We start from the raw sequence: 18153 nt of genomic DNA, 5'->3' as shown, positions 1-18153 counted from the left end.
TGATAGGAATGTAAACAACTTCACAACAGATGTTCTTTATAAGGACAGAGCCTGCTATTTGCATCGTGATATCTCCGTTTGAGTCTTATATCCAAGATTTTGTTTAATTCCATCTGGAAGGCCTTCACTGGATCCCTTTGGGTTACAAAAGCAAAGATTACTCTTTTACGGTTTTAAATCCAAGTTTTCCGTTTTCTTTGATTATAATCGCACAGCACCTGCTTTCTTTGCTGATTGTTAACTGTGCTGCTATATAGGTATCCCCATTGTTCCTCTGTAGTGTTTTGGAGTCTTAAATATATTTCAGTTGTCTCTTTTACTGGATCTAATAATCTATCCTAAAACTTTTTACTCTGCTATTCTGTAGTATTTGGATAAGTAACAAATGAAGTTCTCATTTTGAACCATTTATCAGAGCTCTTATTTATCTTGGCATAATGGTAGTGACTTTTCTAACGGAGAAAGAATTTTTAAGATCTGGAGTGCATATCACAGTACAAAATATTGCCTTGGCTTTGCATTGTCATAGTAAATTTTCTTAATTATTTGGCTGGAAAACTACAGTTTGTTTTGCATCAATACTGGTTATCACTAAGTTGGCACTCAATGGAAGCTACAACAGAAACTGAAAAAATACTTTTTAGATTTTAATTGTATCTTCCATTTATAAAAGAGATTGGCTTTTTTTGTTTTTTTATTTTGTATTTGCAGAAATGAAAATGAATTATCCATTATGTTGGAAAGTTCTATAAGAAGATGGGTGCCATTAAATCTTCTGAATAAAGGCCTGTTAAAGAAACATTTTGAGGAGTGGGACTTTCATGCAAGAGATGTAATCTTGGATTTAAATACGTTAAAGAATCTGTTGAAAATTCATTTTAATCAATTAAGTATGTTATATTTCCTATAACTATATAACACCAGTATGCTAGTTTATCTCTTTTTGTCACATAAATTCTATCTTAATCATAGAAAAATCTTAATGAACACTGAAAGTAATCCATAGAAATTACTTTCTATTACTAACATAGAAAGTAATAATTTTACAGTTAGGTGATCAAAGTAAAAAAAAAAAATTTTTTTTTCATTTCAGTTGGTTCTCACAAGTTCATATACAATGCTGCTAAATTATTAGATGAGCCGCTGTCATTATTTCTTCTAAAATATTTCAGGAGATTTTAAAATGCTTTGCTCTTTAAGCTTTATTTTTACTTGATGCTGCAATTATAGGAGAAAAATATGTGTAGATGACTGAAATGAAATGAAACTGCTTTATTGTCTTTATTCATAACAGGAGCATTATTTAGTGCTAGGTTAGATAACTGCTATACTTTTGCTGTATGCATTAAAGCCAAATGAGTTTCTCTGTATGCTGAAAATAACTCTCATGTGAAACCAAGAGTTGTCCATTACACTTTTTGGCTTCTCTGCTAATAGTTTTTGTAAGATTAATTTTATGGTTCCATCCACATTCCTACTTAAAAATATGACTGTTTCCTTAGACATTTGGAGGATTTGCGTACGTGCCCATGGCCTGAATTAGGCAGCAGTAGGGATTATGCCACATACCATGCAAGTGCCCAAACCAAGGAAGAAGCACTGCCTATTTGAGGAAGGGCTATTTCAGTTTGACTAAAACATATATCCTGACTCTGAAAACCTGCTCTTAATATAACTAGTGAAATTGCATGATCTCATAAAACCTCTCACCAAAATTGGGACAGATGGTATTTTTTAGTGACAAACTGTTTTGTAAGAAAAGTCCCAATTCTAATTATTTATTCAGAAAAAATATGTTGTCCCTTCTCCTTAAAAATAATCTAAACGGTTTTCAGAATACTTCTTTCCCCCAGAATATTGTGGAAAAGGGAGTTTCTACCTGCAGGTTTTGAAAGCCGCTTTGTAAAATCCAATCTAATAAATAGATCTCTATAAAACTGTGCTCTCTGTTTTCTGTACAGCCCTTTGTGAGCAGAATAACATATTTAATGAAGATTTTAAAATGATAAATAACACTATATAAACTTAACTACCTATTGATACAGATGTTATGTTGTGATTTCATGTTTTTAAAGATGACATAAATAAAGACCACATAGTTTTGCTTCTATCGCTTCCATATTCCATCCCACCGATGCTTATAGGGGATTAGCTATATTTATTCCTGAAGTTTTCAAAGGCTTCATGGCACACATCTGCATACATATGGCAGGACTCAGCACACAGGCAAGATAATAAAAGTGTTAAATTCAAGTAGAGTAGAAAATCACAGCTGCAGTAAGAATGTATTACCAATTTTGCCACACTCATAAATTAATAATTTGCATTGTATTACAGTGACTTCTTTTCAGAAGCATTAAACATGTCTATTCACAGATTGTGTGAAAAGTATGTAAATAATTCTTGTGGGTTTGTCTTTTTACAGTTTGTCTTTCTAGAAAGAAGACAACAGAAGGAAAGTGAATTATAATAAATAGCAAAAATGTTGCTTCCTTTAAAATAATTACTTTTTTCCTACTTTGAGAATTAAATCAGAGTATTTAAAATAGCCTCAGTAAGTCAGTTCTTTGAATACGAAATCAATATCCATGGTTGAGGCTACAGAGTTTATAAAAGGGAATAAGACAGTGTTTTCATATGTGTTTTCACATTTTTAAAAAATCATATCATAACTATGCTTCTGTTGATGGCATTTTTAACATTCCTCTTACATTGTTAAAAGAAATAAATATAGCTTAAATACCAGTTCAGAAGCAATTGTTGTTGATTGTGAATGCTGTTAGATCTTCTAGTGCTGGAAAGAGGAAAAAAAAGAAAAGTTCTTTAATCAAAGGACTTAATGATGAAGAGCCTGATGCACACACATATTTATATTTGTAATCTTTATTTATAGGCTTAATCCAGTAGGACACACTGAGTAGATATTAGAAGAATCATAGGCACGGAGGGCTGAAAAGCATAGCAGGGGATTGACCATTTTAAATCTACAGCTAGGACAGAAAAAGCACACCGGGGGCTGCCTGACTCATGGGAACAGGGAACTGCTGATGGGCAAACTTTTCAGGAAGTCTTGGCAGATTGCTGTCCTGCTTGGCTCTCCTCATCGTATGTTTATTATCTAGAGTAAACACACCCAGTTCCTCCACCCTTCCTCTATTAGTCATATTTTCTTAGCCCGTTGTCTTTGTTTCTTTCCCCATATTTTTCATCTTTTGTGTTCTTAGACCCTTTTCTGCTGGGCAGCTTCTTGGCCAGACATTCCTTATCCTGCATGTGTGCATTAGATTTATTGTCATTAAATGTACTGTGTTGCTCTTGCCTTTAGTGAATATTCAACACAATCTTTGCCATTTCTCATGTTATTCTGAATTCTGATTCTTTCCTCCAAAACACTCTCTCTTCCCCTTCTCCAGCCTCTGTCCCTTCCTCAATACTATACATTGAGTTGCACACATTTTATAAGTACACTCTGTTTCATCTTCCAAGATGTTAAAAACACTGAGTAGCATTGCACCTGGCTCAGACTTCTGTGCGATCCCTTTTGTGAAATCTTGAAGAATATATAATTAAAAGCTATTCACCAATAGAAATGTGTCAGTCTTCTCAGTATCATACTCCACACCCTTTCCCCAACATTGGACACTTTTAACATACAGCTGGACAGGGTGCTGGGCCATCTTGTAGAGACTGTGCTTTTGCCAAGAAAGGTCGGACCAGATGATCCTTGAGGTCCCTTCCAATCCAATATTCTATGATTCTCAAGAGCGATATAAAAATATCAGCATGGCCAAGAATTTAGCTGAGTTGGCTTGCACAATTAAAGCAAAAATGAAATGGTTCTTCAGACACATTAGTAAAAGGGAACACAGAAGTAAGAAGTAAGGAAACAAAATATGAGGAATGAAATGGAGATAAACTACAACCTAGGTATGATTGAAATATCAAATGAACACTTTGTCTCATTTTTCAGTGGGGATAATGCAGTGACTAAGAATAGTGAAAAGGTGTTTAAGGGAATGAAGACAGAGCAATGCAAGTTTCCATAAGTGAGCTATTGGCTAAGCGTAGCCTACTTACTGTGATGAAATGGAGAGGGTTAAACAATAACCATTTCAGGGCACTGAAAGAATCTGAAAATGCTGATTTGCATGGAATGCATTTGCAGGGATTTTTATGTGTATCTGTTTAATTTAGGGCTAGCTGAATACAACTAAATAAAGAATAATAAAGTTATTCCCTGTATTCATAAAAGGGAAAAGAGTTGGTCAAATAACATGTAGGCATGGTAGTTTGACCTCAACACTAAGCAAGGTCTTAAAGTAGATTTTGAAGGAAAAAATTATCAAGAACCTGGAGGTAAATGGAAACTGGGAAAAACTACAACACAGTTTTATCAAGGGCAGATCATATCAGACTAACTTAGTATCTTTCTTTGATAAGATAATTGTCCCAGAGAAGAGTAATGCAGTAGACCTAATCTACCTTGATCGAAATAAGGCATTATATTGTTCCTGTGGGAAGTTATTTAAGGTAGAGAAGATGGGCTTTAATGCAAAAATGGTAAGGTGGAAGAGGAACTGAGTAAAGGGGGTTAAAAGAGGGTTCTGTTAAAAATGGAAATATCAAAATGAAAGGAGTTTGCTAGTAGAACTCCTCTAGGACTGATCTGGGCACTGATTTAAGCAGTATTTTTGAACTCAGTAAAAGTAGGAGAATGGATATGTCATTAAGAGATGGCACAAAATTGGAATATGACTAGCATATTGAAAAAAATAAATGACCTTATGGACTGACAAACTGGAAACCTAATAGTACAGAAAGTAGAGCTGGGTGCTTGGGGATTAATATCATGTTCTTTTAGTATAAACTGGTGTCTTGATAATTGCTGGTGATAGTAAAGGGAAGAGGTTTAATGCATTAGTCGGCTGTATGGTGACTATGAACCATCATTATGTCATGGCCATGAAGCAGTTTCAGGGTATATTAGATAAAGGATTTTCACTGAAGACAATAAAGTGTTAAAATTGTTTTACAAGACATTGGTAAGACAACTCTCAGAATATTGTTTACAGTTCTCATGACCCACATTGATTCACAGCAGGTGCAGAGTGGGATGGTTAGGGGAAAGGAGTACCTATTTTCTCAGCTGAGATGAAAATAGCTTATCTGGCAAAACAAAGCTTGAAAGGGCATATGGTTATATCTTTACAAGTACGTGTGGGGGTAGACGTGAGGGAAGAAGACTTTTATGTTAAAGGATAACACTATTTCAAGATCAGATGCTTACAAACAATTATGAATAAATGAGAAATTTAAAAGAAGGTTCTTGGCAATCTGTGCAAAGCTCTGGAACTGCTTTCCAGACAAGGTCATGGAGGCAGGGACCTGAACTACTTCCAGATGGAAATTTATAAATTAATGAAAGGATATGTGTGACATGGTGAAGTGATCATGAGTCAGAATATAAAGTTTGTGCTATAAAGCTTTGGATACTTACTGACATTGCCAGAGAAGTTTAATGAGAAACTTGTTTGTGTACTTTTCTTATACAGTCCCTAAACAGAAATGTTTTTAACTGGTCCATGTGCCAGTTCTTCTATTCTTATGCATACACCAGGACTTTATGTTCCTTCTTGGTGCATAGTATAGGAGAAGGGCACTGCCCTTTCTTAAATTATAACATTGGCAGCAGGTGAAAATGGGCTAGTTTGTTAGGATGTCAGGTGTTAACTGGATATAACTTGCTTACATGCTCAGGGTTAAATTGATCACCTGATGGGGATCAGGAAGTAATTTTTCTCTAAATCATATTGGCTGGGGTTATGGAGGGTATTGTTTTCCTTTCTAACATAAACTGTCTGGAATGGGATGTGAGCTTCTACCTTGTGAAGTACCTGCTCTTACAGACTGCTAAGATGTGGCTGGTCAGGAGATCTTGTGACTTTAGTATCTTCTACTCTCTTCTGACACATTGGTGTTTTTCAGTCATTTATTCTCCTGAGGTACAAGGGCGTGTGACTATAATGCAGGGCATTATTTCAATCTACTACAAGACTTGATTCAATGTTTGCTCTTTCAGATTTTTCAAGAGTTTTCTCTGAATAAGAAAATCTTTGAGGTAGCATGGAGCTCAGTAAGAGGCAGACAAGGATACTTCATATGTATTGGTAAGTTTTGAAAAAGAAAAGGTTGATCATTTTTGTGGACCAGATATTCTGGAGACCTTATAGCAGAAAAAGTCCTTAATTGATGGTTCTAGCTCAAAGAGTTTTAAAAACTACTTAGAGCATATAATGTTTTGTTAACTGGAATTCTCAGGACTTTCTAGCTTAGGTATTCCACCAACACAGTTACAGATGCCTCATCTTATTACTAAATGATTGAGGTTCTTCAGACTTTATAAAATCCATTTTATAATAACCACAGACATGTTGGTTTTCCTCCTGGTTTGGTTTCTTGACTACTACTACCTGAAAAGAAATACTTGAAAAGTGATAGTGCTTTTTCTCATTAAATGTATAAGGAGTCTATGGCAATTAGGCTTCTAACTCAGCTGTCATAGTTAAGTGGGTACAAATAGATAGGGTATAAATGTACTGTATTTATAATGTTTAGTTCTAAAGATTGCTTTTTACGCAATATGGATCCTCAGACTAGAGGCCACAAAGGACGTAATGGTATTAAAAATCTGCTAGGTAATTCAGTGTGAATTATTGGTATACCTATGCTTGTAAGTGGCTATGCTGGCATCTTTCTTACTGCTAATAAAAACAAGGTACTCCATTTATCTCTGTGTTGTTTCTTGAATTCTGAATAAGTGTACTCTGAAACTGTGCGGTTTATTTCTTATAACCTGTACAGTGGTACTGATGTATCAGTTCTGTGATGTGGTTTATCTCTTGCAATCCAGGAAATTTGAGTTTGAAAGTTTTTCTTAAAGCACAGATTACTAAATGGTGGTATAACATACAGCTACTCGGTCTGTCCCTCTCTTTACATTTCTTGTCAGAGAAATTAAATAGCATATTCATAAATCGGGTCAAAACTAGTCTCTATCTGTTTTCATGAGTCCTATCTTGACGTACTCAGATAAATTATCTTTCAGTGAAGAGATGGCCTGAAACATATAGAAAATTAGTATCTCTAAACCTGCAAGTCCTTCAAAATCCTCATGTGGCATTTGCTTTGAATTAAGTGAATGCTTAGTTATCTGCTAGTGATGCAAACAGCAAAATCACCAAATTAGTTTTCCTTTGTTCTTCATATCATTGTCTCTGTGGAGTCCAGTGTTACAAGCCATGGAACCTTCTAAGAAATAGTTGGCAGTTGCATGGCATACGTAACTTTTTAAATCCAAACCCCTCATAGATGGGAACGGTTACTCTCATGTTCCTCAGTCCCTTTTGGCTATAATCTGGAACAACAATAAAATAAAGCTAACTCTTTCTATTATCATCTTAGGTACATAAATCCAGCTGCAAATAGCTTTCTTCTTAATGAATTGTGTGATTAAATTTAAACTGAAAAGTTTTTGCTGAGGATTTTTGAAGTTGATTCTGTCAGATTGTTTTCATTTTATCATTTTAGATAGTGTAATACTACTCTCATACCATTGCCCCTTACTACTGTTGTCTGTTATTGTTATCAGACTCTTTTTTTTTCCTTTTATGCCACAGGAAAAGTTTGATACATAAAATCAGGACTTGGGAAGCCTTTAGGTTCCTGATACCAGAATAGTCCTCCTGCTAAACAGACACCAGTAACTGTTGGCAGAGATTTAGTTACCACCTTGTCCTTGTGTGCTGTACATGCGTCCCGGATCGCCTCAGCCTGAGTAGCAAAGTGTCTAGCCATCTCCTTTCAAGGCGCCTGTGGGAAATCACAGCAGGGCTCAATTTATAGTTGAGTCCACCCACAAGATGGAAAGTAAACTCTACTATGTATTATTGAAGAGTCGTCAGTACAATATTTTAGTGTTCATTTTAATTGACAAGATGCTGTGTTTCCCTGCAAACATGTTGGATTGAGATCTTGAAATGTGGTGAGAATACAGTGATTTGGGTTGAGGAAGAGGGAAAGGAGAAAAGCTGATCTCTCTGAAAGGCCTCTATTGTTAGGAGCTCTCAGAGCACATTGCAGCAGAGCTATTGTAGAGTCTAGAGTATTTGCCCAGGACAGGAAAGTTTTGATTTTGTTTTCACAGCACTAGGGAATTAAAAATCTTACTTTCCTGGCACGTCACCAGGCACCTCTTTCAGTCAAGGACATTGAACAGCAAACTGTGCAAGAGTTATGGGGTAAGAACAACAACAAGCAAGATGTGGTGCAACATGGTATGTTAATGATTATATTGTGCTTCCAGGGCTGTTTTTATCTGACAACTGTGCAAAACGTATTTAGAGTCTTCAGAATGCTTCTTCCACTTTTATATATTAAGTCTGAAGTATATTTTTAGTTTATTATAAACCAGGCTTGTCTTTTGTGTAGTATCATAATTGAAATGAGATGGGCCTTATCCATATGACAAATAGATTTAAGAAATGGGTTATCTTGGGGAGAGATTTAAGAGCATGGGTTCAGTATTCAGTGGATGAGATTATCTTCCAAAATCTGGCATAAATTTTTATTCTTTGCCTTAGATATTGATTCAGTAACAGTATTAGTCTGAATATATATTACTAATTAAAGTGTAATTCTCAGTTTTAACTCTAGAGAAATTTACAAACCTAGGCTTCTAACAGATTTCAGTTGTTTTGTGGGGAGGAATATATTTTTTAATTTTTATTTTTTCATTCTCAAGGAGGTTTTATGTTCTGATTGTCATCTTATAGTACTGGATTCCATTTGGGCCAAATATGCATCTAGTACTCTAAAAACAGGAGTCAGTGGTAACTGCTGTATGCTGCTTCCTCTGAATCACTGGCAGTTGATGGGTATAGAGAAATGCCTAGTATTTGGAGGGAAGAGAAGGGAGAGGATCTTTGAGGGTGGTTTCTAAAAATCACTAAGATTATGAATGTTAATAGGGAAGTATTGGATTAGGACTTCAACTAGGAGAGGGCATTTGAGATAAACTATAGTCTTCCTTTTGATCCAGGATCAGGATGCACAATTCAAAGCAGAATAACCCATCACAGTAGCTCAGACAGATGTTGTGGCCATTTTATGTGTTCACCGTAGTAATACTTGTAGCCTTTGACTAAACATAGGTCTATTATATGCCTGTATTTTCTTAGACTAACCTCTGGAGTCTATACAAACAGATTTTGAGAACATTAGGTATTTTCTAGATATCTGGCAGTCTTTTCAGTGCCTCATAGAAGCTTCTAGGTATCAGGACAGCTAGGATAAATGGTCTCTGTGCAGGAATACATTGCATGGCAAGCCCAATATTGTGTTTGTTTCATTAAGAGATGCATTTGTACATCATAGGCATAGATACTCTGGACTTGTGAATCTTACACAGAAACGTGGTGACCCTGCCTTGGTAAAGTGGTTTGCAATATAACACCTAGTTCTTTCTTGTCTTAAAAATTTTAGACTTCCCTGGGAAACCTGAATTTTCTTTAATAATTAAAGAAATAAAAGCATTCTTGAGTGGCTTTAAAGTACAGTAAACTCAATTCAGCAGCCAAGAGCTTTATTTTAGAAATAGTTTTATTTCAGAGGGGAAGCTGTCCTCCAAGTTTTCTTTTTTAACATTTAAATGGTATTTTTAAAAAATCTTGTGCAGATAGTCAGTCAGACAGTCCAGTCACATAATTATTCAAACCATAAACACCACTCTATTAGTTCTTTATCACAAAGCTTAAAGTAGGACCTTGTTGACCCCCAACCACTGGAAGATTTCTGTTTGGGTATATTCCAAATTTACTGGCCAAGTCTGGGCTAGCATTGCAAATCACGTTCAGGAAGGTAGCCAGGGAGTCTGCATCAGTTTGCCCTCTCTGTCTGACCAGTACTTGTCAGCTTGGCCATGAAGTTGGCAGCTGGATACATTTAGGCCTCCCTGACATGTATTCATGTGCTGCTAAGCATCTTCCTGTCTCAGTATGTCACAAGATTTTGGATGCCAACATTTCAGCAGGATTCAGAACTGTAAGTCTGAGCCTTTTTACAAATCCCTTCAGCCATTCTGTTTCACCTTCAGTTTAGGATTTATTTACTTGGGAATCCTGCTAAGTATAACTTAAAGATGTTCAAAGGAGTTAGAAAGACTGAGGGAAACTTCTGTGTGCTTGACACTTCTTTTAAATATTTTTAGCCAATATTCATCAACTGGGACATTCCACATAAAGTGGAAATCTTACAGAAAGAGCATTTGTGGTTATTCATGGAAATCTTCTAGGAATAACACTTTTGGTTCTCCCTCTAGGGAGGGTGGAAGAAGTACATCATCTTCCTGTGGGGATTATTTTTTTCTCTTTTTTTTTTCCATGGGATAAAAGATGATTAAAAAATTAAGGTTTGGGGTTTTTTTTACTTTTTAAAGTTCTAAACCTCAATTTTAAATTAATATTGACTGGGCAGTCAACACATTTTCAGCTTTCCTTCAGTACAGTGTCTCTATGTTGAAGTGAGCTATTTCAGATGTCTGAAAAAGTATTGCTTAATGCCTGTAAGCACTGTCAGAAATCAATAACTTTGAAATTTGTGTTATTTGTACTTTGTTTGGCATATCACTTTAATTCAGTCTGTTTACAGTGGAATAAAAGTATGTATGGAAAATTACACTAAGTGCATAAATGTTGAACAATACTGTTTTAAATTGTAGAAAGAATATATCTTTATATTTGCAATATTAACTGTATCTTTACTGAAGCTCTGCAAAAGAATGCAAATTCAAAATACAGTAGGAAATAACATTGTTCTGGTGGTTACATATAACCTGTGGATAGTGACCATAATCACACTAAAATAATTTTTTCATACTGAAAATATTTTAAGAATTTATAAAACATTAACGAAAAAACACATTTTCAGGGTGAGCAAATGATTAGTGAAGCAGTGCTGTCAGTAACATAAGCTTTTAATATTAAGAAGAGCAATGCAAAAGAATTCCAAGTTGTGTTTTGAGAAGAACAAAAGGATGCTGAATTTGAGCGTTGTATTTTCCAGCAAAGGCAGCTCTGTCGAAGTTCAGTTTTCATATTGCACAGGTGTCTGCATCTTAAAGATGAAATTTATTTGTTTTTGTTATATAAATATATGGTCAGCTCTAGGACTTCCATCATCTGTGGAGTCTAGTTGGGATGACTCTAAGCATTTTCAAGAAGCAAAATTTGAAGAAGTTTAAGCATCCAAATGTGAGAATTAAATTAAAATATAACACTGTTCTTTCTGAATGTGAATTAAAAGACTTAACCAATCAGGCTGAACATTTAAATGCATTCCACCAAAAAGTGCAAAGTATGCATTTTCAATTAAGACTGTGGTAATGTAGTGGAATAGATACCCTGGGATGAACAGCTTTCTCCTTTCTGCTTCTCCCTGTGTTCTCCAGGTCTCCAAAAACTAGTCACCCAGCTAACTATTCCAAAAGCAAGTAACTTAATGTGCCATCACCCACCAGTGTTTTGACATTCAGAATGAAGATTTTCTCTCTCAGAATGTCTTCACCAAAACTGTTTGATTCTAATGTTATTCCTGCAGTTCTAGCCAAGACTGTAGCCTCCTTTCTAACTCTCTGAACAGTGTCAAAGTTGTTCCTGCTTCAAAGCATTTACAACATATATAGCCGAGACCAAAACGGAAGGCCATTGTGATTACCCCGTTTACAAAGACAGAATCTGAATCTCGAAGATCTAAGTACAAGGATATATTCTAAGGAAATACACAAGTTTCTGTTCATGGGGATGTCAAACTTTAGGTCAGGATGGACTAAATACATGCATGAATTACTACATGATAAATGAACCTATGTGAGGTATTATTCTGTGCATTAAGTCACTCTGTCACAGAGGCCACAAATATCCAAAGTTATAGGAATGTGGTTAGCTCTGCTTCCCCTTTTCTTGCTCCCAGGAGCAGTGGCTATTAGTAAACAGGAGGAGCAGGGTGGTATGTGTGGTGCTTGTGAACTTGGTCCCATGCATCTCTAGAGGTCCTCCACAGACAAGTATACCTGAAAGTTCAGTTGTGCTGCCCCCCAGATTGAAACTCCTTTGTGTCTGTTTATTTTTTTCTCGCTTCCTGTTTTTCGATGTATAAAAAAGGAAGAACTCGGATGTGCTGTGCTGGTGTTTCACAATATCCTGACTGTGTCTGTTGGGATGTTCTCACTAGCTCCAGTCATACAGATTAGAATGTAATCAGGTTCAGAAATCATTATGTTAATCACAGTTGCTTTGGATTTTTGTAATTCTGGGAACATCATGCTTACATTTCATTCTGGCAAGATGCCATTACTGTACATGTTTAAACAAGTTTGCAGTATTTTGTTATAAATAGTGATCTACTGGATAATTAACCAAGTCAGAAACTTGGAAGGGTCACACTATGGGCATGTAAATAATTTGTTACAGCTTTAAATTTACTATAAAGTATTTACATTTTATCTTAACATTTTGTGTGCAAACATAGTTTTTCCTTCTTCCATAAATTAATAATTCAAAAATTCCTACAAAAATTAATTAATCAAACTTCCTTCTTTTCCTTACTTGGTGCTGCAGATTCTTAGCTTTTTTGCCATTTATAAAATAAATTATATGTCTTAGTTGCTCATATCTACAGCCATTGCTGCTTTCAGAATATGGCCTTTAGAAATGTTTTTTCAGGTATGGTTTTTAAGAAGCAAACAAATAGGCATTGGAAAATCTTGTGTGCCAGATGCTCTTCCCGTTTGTGTTACGGGATTCGCTGCTAATCTTTTTCACGACAATGCCCTTTCAAGTGCTTTACAGATACAGTACAGATGGACCTCCGTAGTCTGGAGTACATTCTTCCCTTTAGTGGACCAACAGTTATTCACCAGTGTTCAGGAAAACCTGAGCTAGTATGATTTCAATGAAGTAAAATTGAAGCAAGGTGTAAATTAAAATCGGTGCTTATTTAAACTGTTTGTTTTTTTTCAAAGAAATTGTTAATTCCTGGTTTCAGACGTTATGGCAAGTGTTAGAAAGGTGTCCTAGGACAGCAGAAAAGATGACCATGGTGCTCATTTGCCCTCTGGGCTCAAACCATGACATAAGATTAGAAGGCTTTGGTGTGTCTGATTAAAGAAAATGTCAAATTCACTTTCATATCCCTCACAGGTGGCCAGACTGACAAAAGTGTGGAGTCCTTTACATTTGGGTACTTTTACTGCCAAGTTAGGATACAGTTTATTTAGGAATATTCAGGATGCAGTTATATGTAAATGACTTGAGTCAGGAACAAGTTTACACATCATCCAGGAAGTTTGAATAGTTAACTTTCATAATTTATGTATTGTTGTTTTTCAACTGAATTATGTCTGCTAGTAAAACTGCAGGATAAATTGGGAATTCCATCATAAAAGCTTTTTTTACTGGTGTAATCAGCAGGTAACTATATCTAGAGAAAGTGCTGTAGATTTAACTGTGTGTCACATGATTAAACCAGAAAAATGTCTTTAACAGCTGTAGTTGATGAAATGAATGCTTGCAGAAAAGCACAGAGGGAAGAAACTACAAGTAAGATCAGTTGTGACTGTAGCTTTCAGAGTGGTCTGTCGTGTTACTACTTCAGTGTGTACAATGCTCAGTGGGTATTCTGCTGTCGTCAGAATTTTACAGAAGTAGTAGCAGAGAAGCCAAGTAATGGGATTATGTGGTATTTTAGTAGAACAAACAGGTCTTCATTTTCAACACTGTTTCCAGCTGATAATCAATTGGATTACAGGAGAATTATCTCATAAAGTTCTTCCTAAACTGCACCCCCCCATGTGTTAATTGTTAATTAAGGAGCTGCTGTTGCTCACTCAAGAAATATGTAGTCTTTTCATCCCATATTTATTGAATACTTTTTATGACTAAACATCTAATTTCAAATTGTGTTATGTGCATTTATTTTTCCTTAAGTGTTTGCACTTCTTCAGGAAAATTGTGTAAACAAACCAACAACCACCACTCCCTACCCACCCCAAATAAGAAAAAAAATCCAACACCACCAACCAAACAAAAAACCCCCACAAAAACACACAATTGCTCCTCCCAAACCAAAAAACCCACAAACAAAAACCACACCCTCCCCACAAAGCAAACCATAAAAACCCAAATACCACTAATCATTTAGTAGAGAGACTACTAGATGCAGCTGATGGCAGATATGTGAGAATAGTCAGTTTTGCTTTCTCTGTGGGACAAATTCTCAAGGCATTTACAACACTGGTTTCTTCCACTTCCTTTTTTTTTTTTTTTTTTGATCTCCTTTCACCTCCAATATAACTATATTGAGACTTGTACCTTAAATTTCTCACCTCAGAGGAAGACCAGTCAAAATGAGATTGTAAAAATTAACACTGAGAGTTGCTAACCTTTTGAGAAACTTCCAATAAAATTACAATTTTGGTGATACCATCAGGAGAAAAATTTATTTTACTTGTCAGGGCTAGTCTAGCAAATGTACAGAAAATACAGTTTTGAAAATCCAAGATGATAATTTTGCCTTTGGTCACTAAATTCTAAAATGACTTTACCCTCCATGTATCTTTTTTGACTTCCCTACACAGGGCAGGAGTCAGGGCAGATTTGGTCCTACAATTTAAAATAAGATATGTACAGTAAGTGAAAGCAAAATGTTCCTCTATGATTTTATATTCTTTGCTCTGTAAATGTGTGTGTGCATGGTGTAGCATGAATAGTGAAAGCTGAATACCCATCACTAGCTAGAGCTCTGTGTGTTCAAAAAAAATCTCACTTTTTACACACCATTCTATACACATTTTATCACTTTCAATTAAACATGAGGGGGCAATGAATCTACGTGTAAGAGAAGCAGTATGCAAATACCAACATTCTCATTTTTTACATGGGTATTCTCAGATACTGTTCAATAATCTGATGTCAATGTTCTGAGATGTTAATGCTTTCCACAGTTATGTTTTTAAAGCTGCCTGGATGTTATATTCTTACAGCAATAGACAATTAGCATAAGTAATTTTCTAGAGCTTTAGTTTTCCTGCAAAGACTATGAGGTTCACTAATGTAAATATATTTTACATAGTATAAGGTAGGGTTTCCTGTCCTGTGGTTCAGGATTGCATGATTTCCACAAGACCAAGTTGCTGGTAATCACAGACATTTTAAAAGACAGAAGGAAGGTTTCAAGTTAACCAGCTGAACTGTGACCCTGGTTGAATCACATTAATTGCTAATGCCCATGGATGCTAAAGGCTGATGCTGCTGGTGAAGTGTTTAGAAGCTGAAGTTTCAAATGATGCTGTTCTAGCATCCGAATTGTATAGCACTAGATTTTCTATGCATGTGAATTACTACTATTTAATATATATTATTATTAATATATATTATATTAATATATATTTTATACTTTTACTTAACTGGATCATAACAAGTTTTTTTTGCTGACTGTATCCTCTTGTGCTATAGAATTAGCTCGTTGTTTTGCTCTAGAGGCAGGAATCGCTTCTCCCACGTTAGCGTGAATTGCCTCTGCGGACAGCTAGGGGGCTGTATTATTCCATTTTTAAACCAACAAGACATAAATCGAGGGATACAACTATCAGTCTATACAACATTTTCCTTACCAGTTTGGGCAAACATCTTTGTCTATGCCTGCATATCAGTATTTAAAGTTCGATGGAATCATTTGTATAAGATACAGAACTTCACAAGTGGCTGCAGTTTTGTCTGTATTTTCAAATCTTTAAGGGTAAATAGTGTGTTGAGTTTCTCAATTACAAGCTCTCTGAATTGCATTGTACTGTTTTAGTATTTAGGTATCTGTTCTACTGAAATCATAATCAGGTCATATATTAGATATGAATTCACAGAGGAATTTTGCAGCTTTTTTTTTTTCTTCTTCTTTCCTTACAGAGGTCTGATACTACATAAACACAACCTCTGGTGAGGACAGGGAAGCAAGAGTTCAGGAAAAACTTTCTGGCCAAGAACAGCTGTGGGAATTCACTCCCAGGTCTGATTAAAGTGGGGGTTGGGGATGGAGGGGGACTTTCTTTTCTTACACTTTTGCATTAATTAAGTCACTCAGTGTCTGGATTGCACTTCCACATGTTTTTTATTTGATTACTGTGTGAATGCTCATTGCTTACTTTGCTTTTGTTTTATGTTTTTCCTGATACTGACTGAAAGCTCTAAACCCAAATAAATGACAGATTCAGTAAAAACTCAATCTTGCTTTTGTGCTGCAAAAGCCCATTCAAGGCTTCATAAGCCCCTCAAAATTGATTTTTGGAGTACTGTTATTTAATCTGTCCTTTACAAAACTTTAATGCCTTGAGCAAATCCTTCTTGCCTTATTCCCACCACTAGGCGCTTTGACTTCATGGTAAGCAGATAAATGTAAGACAAAAAATGCAGTTCAGATTGTTCTCCCAGTCCCTAGAATTTGATAACTTGTCCATTCTGCCTTTCTCATTATTGAATAAAGCCTCCTGTGTAAACACTACTTTTTGTGCTCCCATGGCACACAGGCTTTTTCCCATCAGTTGCTTGCTCTCCCCCACCTGCTATTTCTGACTCATTAGTTCAGCTTCAGCTTTGCTTCACCTATTCCTTCCCCAAAGAACTGTATTTAAAGTTCATGACACTGTTCTTATTCTCAGCATAATTTCTCTTCACATATCTACCGGGCCTGCGGATAATACTGTGTAACTTTCCCTCGGCTCAGTGGCTCCAACTTCAATATTTTCTTGCGGGGTTCAGTCTTTAAAAGGTGGTCTATGCCAGAGATGGCAAAGGGAGTCTGCAGGCTAACTGTGGCCCAGCCAGTGTATTTATTCAACGTTCTTGTCAGCCTACTGTTACCTGAACTGCTGTCAGCCATAACAACCTAATGCAGTGCTCCAACAACGCAGCTTTTGGGACTGGCTGCAAAACGTCGACTGCATTGGAGTTTTTGCACGTGACACCCTTCTGAGAGTTTGCTGTCAGTTGTTTAGATGCAAAGGAGGTGGCAGCAGGAAATCCAGTAAAACCGAATACAGAAAAAATAGCACTCTCACTTTGCACATCCTGTATGGCTGGCTGGCCTCAGGCACCAGACGGCCCTGACTACAGGTGCAGTCTGATGCTGTTGCTGTATTCAGAGACATTCGGGTTCAGCCTGCAAGGTGACAGGAAGCTTAAAACTGCCCAGTAGTTCACTTATCTCAACTTACTTTGAAAGAACAGTGTTTAAAGCAGTTTTTTATAGAAGTTTTAGCATCAGGTAACCCCTCTATCCTCATTACTTTGCCTTTTCTTTATTAAAAGTTTTCAATGAAAGAATACCAGCTAATGTAGATAACTAGACAGAACCAAGTAACTAAAATTATGTGAAGACTGAAGAACTAGCAGTTAATGCTGGCTGTAAGTAGCTTGTAGTTAGTACTGTCTTCTACTTTATTTACATTGTAATGGCCTTTAAACAATAATTCAGTGGTGATTATGTTGTCATCTGTCTCCTGTTTGTCCCTGCCAACTGTACCTTATATATCTTATATTAATTATTCTGGAGTATTTTTGTAAAACTCAATCAACAGAATAGAAAGCCAGCTTAAATATTTTGGGTTGACATAGCGCTTAGGGATATGGTGTAGTTGAGAACTGTCAATGTTCGGTTAATGGTTGGACTAGGTGATCTTCAAGGTCTTTTCCAACCTAGATGATTCTGTGATTCTATATCTTTAAAATGTTCACATTAAGGATTTCTGAATGGCTTAATTTTTGTATTATTCATTTGACTGAAGAGCCTTATGGTTTGAGCGATTGTCAGATACAAATTGTAAGGTGGACCTTGGTTTGACTGAAATCAACAGCAAAGCATCAGTTGACTTAATTTTACCCCAGAGGAGGTAAAAGGCAATTGGAAAAGAATGTGTAAAGAGCAGAAGAATTATGATCCCAGTCACAGAGTGGCTTATGGGGTTTTGTTTGGTATCTTTCTAAATTCTTAAAAAACCTGAAAATGATTTGTAGCTACAATTTGTAGCAGAGTATACGTAAGTAATAGTAA

The sequence above is a fragment of the Strix aluco genome, chromosome 7 (assembly GCF_031877795.1).
Source record: "Strix aluco isolate bStrAlu1 chromosome 7, bStrAlu1.hap1, whole genome shotgun sequence".
NCBI lineage: Eukaryota > Metazoa > Chordata > Aves > Strigiformes > Strigidae > Strix > Strix aluco.
The sequence above is the reverse complement of the archived record's forward strand: the minus strand, read 5'-3'. Positions refer to the sequence as shown.